This window comes from Rhinolophus hipposideros (assembly GCF_964194185.1).
Source record: "Rhinolophus hipposideros genome assembly, chromosome: 23".
Classification (NCBI taxonomy): Eukaryota; Metazoa; Chordata; class Mammalia; order Chiroptera; family Rhinolophidae; genus Rhinolophus; species Rhinolophus hipposideros.
Genome location: NC_138069.1, coordinates 42,740,724 through 42,746,557, shown reverse-complemented (window position 1 = coordinate 42,746,557; position 5,834 = coordinate 42,740,724).

Below are 5,834 nucleotides of genomic sequence, written 5' to 3'. Positions count from 1 at the left end.
AAACCCCTTATTAGTAATGCAGACTCCAAACAGAGGCGAAAACTTTTCTTTGGCTTTGGGGTCAGTTTCGTACTTTCTAGAGAAAAAGAGCAATCCTAACTTAAAAAGTGTAAACAAAGTTGAATGTGAGAATGTGTCGGAGACAAAGAAAGGATTTTTCCCAGAGCTATTAGTGTAGAAATAAGTACAGTGGATGCAGGAGAGTGACCTGTTTTTCTCCAGAAGCCTCAAATTCTGCTTACCCTGGAGCGACGTCAGCAATGGACTGTGAGGGTCTCGGGGTCCACACCGCTGCCCGGCCTGAGAGAATGCAGCACCCGGGAAGGGCTCCTGGGCACCCTGCACACTTGCTGCCTCCGTTTCCATGCTGGGTAGACTGCACTACTTGTTCTAGAATCATTTGCCAAAAACGACGGTGAGGCTCTGTCTGTAAAGAGAGCCCTGTCCACTCCAGGCTGCACATCAGCCACAGGTCAGGGTCGGGGCGTTCGTCTGGGCCGCCGAGCGGCTGGCGTGCTCCCGTTGGCCCACAGCCTCTCTGCCTCCTTCACGATACCTCTGCCCGGAAGCAATGTTATTTAATAGAATAACTTAAATTATTCACATGTGCTGCTATGAAGATGGGGATTGACCTTCAGACGGGCCGACATGATGGCGGCTCTGAGGCAAGGGCAGGATTTACCCACAACGATGGTCTCTTGCTCAGTTTCTGTCCGTTTTCAGATCATGTTCCTATGTTTTCCAAAATCCTTTCATTTTATCAATTTATTTTTTGAGGTCTTGTTTTCCACGTTAGGGTTTTAAAAGCGCTCAGGACGCGGCTTTCCACCCGCATGCTCACAGCCCCAAGGTTAGTGCTGCACTTCTGCTACTTGCCTCTTCACACCAAAAGCTGCTACCTTCGGTATCCAAGAGAGGGCCTGGAATCGGTGCTTGTGGCACGTCTTGGTGGCACCACAGCCCCTGTGTGGTGGCAAGCCGCACTGTCCCCCCTGGCCTATGGGTTGGGGTCTGCCTGGTTGTGCGGGCATTCGGTTTGCATGAGGGTCCGGAGCACCACCATCCTGCTTGGAACTGCTGTTTCCTCTGTCATCCCTGTCACCCGACCCCGGGAGTTACAGCTGCTGCATAGTGTGGGATTTAGGGGTACAACCCCGAGCATTTCCTCCAAACTAAGAAATAAGCCCATTTCACTGACTATGGTTAGGGAAAATAGTTTTATGTTAAAAAGAGAGGAAGGTCACTTGCTGAGCTGTCCTTACCCTGCAGGCTTTGCAGGCCTGTTTGGGGGTCTTTCCGGGCCAGTCCTAGCCCCCGTCTGCCAGGTTCGGGCCCCAGCTCAGCTCTGCTGCTGGAGGCCATTCCTCCTCCATCTGCCTGCAGAACCACGTCGGGAAGAAGGTCAGCATGGAGGGGTCAAGAGCCAGGCTGCCCCCTCACTGGCCAAGCCAGCTGAGTGCAGTCCCCAGACATAACCCAAGGTGATGCCTGCTGTGGGGTTGTGCTGGCTTCCTCCAGGGGTGGTAAGAAGGTTGGGGGGCACAAGGTAACTCAATAGGTAAGAGGGCAGCAAGAGTCGTTAAGTCTGACGAACCTCACCGTGCCTCCGTCCTATCAGTGAACGTCTGTAGCAGCTGCTTGCGGGAGGCCAAGCTCCGGGGTGGAGAACGTCCCCAGGATGTCCAGCCCCAGCAGGTCCGTGACAGGAGGCCCTCCTGCAGGGGGATGTTATCAGGAAGGGCTAAGCATTCACCGGGGGCAAGCGTCTGCATAGCACTTTTACACAGGACTGAAATGAAGGTCTGAATTCATGAGCTGTGGGCGAGGGGGGGGGGGGCTCATCCGAGTGGCTGGTTTGGGCTGTTCATGGTTTTAGAAGAGAGTTAAGGGAGCGGTCGCTTTAGTCCTGGGTATTTTTCTCCCTAGGGAGAAACCCCTCTCAAAGGATTTCATTCATTCTTGGCCACCTGCTTGTCATCCTGGTAGCAACTGGGAAAATGAGAAGAAAACTTCTGGGGCCACTGGGAGGGAGCAAACATGTTTCTTTGGTTGACCAGGTGAATGCTGGCTGCCCTGGACCCTTACAGCCAGACCCCCTTAACTGGTGTCTTCAGGTCCCATTCTCCCAGTTTTAGTCACCCAGTTGCCTCCAAGGGTGACCGAAGAGTTACTCTCACCTCTCTGCCCCAAGAGAATTGGAAGAATTCTGGCTCATCATTCTTTTTGCGGGAATCTTTTTCTGGAATAGTTTGCTGATTTGGCGCATCCAAATGTTCATTGGTTTACTCTGTGTCAGGAACAATAAAGTGTTGGGGAGCCTAGGCTCGAGAGGGGCGTGGCCACTTAGCCCTTCAGCAGGCCCCAGTCGGTGTTTTAAGCGGTTCCCAGAGTCATGGCCTGTCCCCTGAACATGTGGCTGAGCTGGAATGAGGTCTGTGGCTCTGCAGTGGATTTTGTCCCCTAACATGGCCTAAAGGATGTTAAACTGAGCCTGTGGCCTCTTACGTTCTACATTTAGGGGTTAACTGGTCCAGATATTTTTTTTTTAATCAGTAAAAATGGGATTGAAAATCAAACATTTTAAGCTTTGCCCTTCTCTTCTTCCTGGTACACCTTAATTTACATGCTCAGGTTCTGTCAGGATGGAAGGTGGGGATGGGGGGAGGGGTGGACAGATCCTCTTCCAGATTCTCACTCAGATCAGCAGAGTTCAGACCTAGCGGCTCAGTGCACGGAGGATTGAACCCAATACTGAGAGGTTTTTTTTCTTATCTGACCCATGATTCTCCTGTAAAGATAATTGGGGGTGGGTGGGTGCTGTTGGGGGTGTGTGTATGTATGTGTGTGTGAGCGAGTGTGGAATTTTTTTTTTACAGTGGCTGTCTAAAGTGTTTTTTACAATATGTTCCATAATCAGTGCTTTAAAAAGCAGTGGTATCCTACAAAGTGGAAATTTAGGTTCTAGAGCCTTGGATGTGAAGTGGAGGTCATATTGCATTGTTTCACCACCTGTAAGTAAAATGTAGTGTGGGGAACCCAGGAAGGCTTGCAGACACCCCGGCCTGGTGGCAGGAAGACGAGACCCACAGCAGCGGGGCCGACCTGCGTTTCCATTTCAAATGGGATACAGTATTTTTTTAATAAGGAGCCATACTTTTTTTTAAAAGTTTGAGATCTGAATGTGATTTCTAATTGTATCAGACGTTAATGTTTTAAAGCTATAACAAAGTTTAAAATTTCTACTTTTTGTTTTTTCATTTATTTTAACTGTCCTTTTATCTATTAAATTGTTGTATGTGGATGGGGAAGTTTTGTTTCTCCTCTTAGCATTTGTTTCTATAACCAGAAATAAAATTATATATTAAAGAAATGACACCAGGACTCTTTCTGGTCCTTGTAGATGAGTGGCTGCTGCGGGACAGACAGACGCATGGGCAGATGGGGTGGTTAGTGGACAGACATGCTTTCTCCCCTCTGTCCCACAGCGGCTCACTTCTAGGAAGAAGCAAACTGACAAAGGGTACCATCTGTGCAGGTACTTGTGATTTCCCTGAATATCAGTGTCTGCAGCTCCAGAGACATTGAGGGACCAGGGGAGCCTCCTCCACTCTCAGACACCCACAGCTTGGCTGCGGAGGGCACCCACAGGTGCAGAAGCAGACCCTGGGCATAGTGGGTCCTTCCTGCTAGCACTTAACTGCACAAACTGCCCCTTTGTACATGTTGTCTCTGGCCTCACTTGTTCCAGGTACTGAGGTGGTTGGGCATGGACTCTGCATTCACATAGACTTGGGTTCAAGTCCAGCTGGGGGACTTTAACCTGCGAGAAGCTCCATTTCTTCACATGCAGAATGTGCACCCCCACCTCACAGAATGTTCTGTGGATTCAGAGACGTAGTGATGTCAGCTGCAGTGAAATCAGCCTCTTCTTAGAGCCTGCAGATTCACAATTAAATCATTGTAAGAAGATGCTTGAGTGTTTTTCCTGCAGACTACCTCTGACTTGGGATTTAATAAAAATGAGTGTCGCAAATACACCATTTGCCAAGGTTCTCAGCAGGGCTTGAAACTTAACCTCTGTGTCTCTGTCTGAGACAGCACCTTCTTAGGTTTCTTCCCACGTCTCTGGCCGGTCCTCAACTGGCACTGGACGGCGTAGCTGCAGACATTGACCTGCAATCCACCTGCGGGATCAGATCCCCCCTCCATGTACAGGGGTGTGCCCTGGGGCACCCTAACCAGTTTTTCAGCTTCAGACATTCATCCTTCAAATAGTGGTACTAAAACTCCTCAGAGTCTTCCTTCAGGTTAGATGAGACCACTGATGTACAGAGCTCAGCATGCAGCAGGCTTTCTATAAAGACTGCCTGGAACTGGGCTTCCTTTGCTCGTTTCCTTCCAGTGGCTGCTTGGGCCTGGGGGTGCCCACTCAGTCACTATGCTCCCTGGGTAGCACTCCCCCCCCCACTGGCTCCCACCTCATCCTCAGCACCAGTCGCCTCAGCATCTCCACATGGACACCATAAGGGCATCTCAAAACCACCAAGTTCAGAATTCCCGCACTTGAAAGCCTAGTCTGTGCGCCTCTGTCCCTCCATTGAGGTGTCTTGTCACTGCTTATCCCTCCCAGGGCTCCCTGACCCATCCTATGCAAAGGACATCCAACTTTCCCACTGCACAATTATCTGTCTGCTTCATCTTCCCATTCCTAGCATTCCTCACTACCAGGCGTATGTATATGTTTGTATTCTTGATGATTGTCTTTGTTGGCTGTCAATTCCATGAGGGCAGGGAGTTGGCCTCTCCCGTTCACTATTCCCCAGAACCAAAAACGCTGCCTGACACAGCCTGGGGACTCAATCATTGTTCGTTGCATGAATGAGTCCACAAACGGCCTCTTCCCCTCCTGCCCCAATGCCAAGTGAGGGGCAACACCTGGTAAACCAGAACCCTGCCGTGGCCTTTGATTTTTCCCTGTCCCTGCTCCCGCCCCCAAATCCATCAGTCACCAAGTCCCACAAACCCTACCCCTGAGTGGTTACTGAGTTACCCACTTCTCCATCCTCGTGGCCGTTACGTAGCTCCGACAACTTCCGTCCCCAGGACCACTGACTGCACAAGCCAGGTCCTTCGCTGCCCTCCGCCCGCCCCTCTTCACGTCCATTCTGTCCCCTGCTGCCAGACCTCAGGTTCCAGCCGCAGGACGCCGTCTGCACCTCCCACCTCCAGCCGGTCCTTCCGCCCCCTCGCCTTGGTGACCCGCTCGGGGCTCATCCTTCCCCCCCATAGGACCTGCCGAGGTCCTATGCCGAGGTCGTCACTGCCGGGGCTGTGACCCACGCACAGTCTGCAGGGCGGAAATACTGGCCAAAGCAGCCTTCAGAATTACCAGAAATTGACTTTCTGTCTGAGCCTGTTGTCTCATCTGTAAAATAGAGATGCCGATAGCCTGTGGTTATGGCGGGGATTGAGGACGGTTTTTAACGTCTGCACGTACAGCCTGTGACGGGCGCTAAACAAATGGAAGCTTTAAACAAAAAACTGCAAAGAGCCGCAGCTTTTCTTCCAACTGCTGGACACGCATCCGACGGCGCGTGGTTATGAAACCCCTGAACTAGGGCACCCGCGCCCCGCGCCCCGCGCCCCGCGCCCCGCGCCCCGCGCCCCGCGCCCCGCGCCCCGCGCCCCGCGCCCCGCGCCCCGCGTCCCGGCTCCGGGGCCGCCCAGGCCCCGCGGAGGAGGCTCCGCCCCCAGAAGCTCCGCCAAAGCTCATTGGCCGGCGGCCTGTCCGCCCTCCCCACGTGACGCGGCACGTGACGCGACCCGGAAGCCGC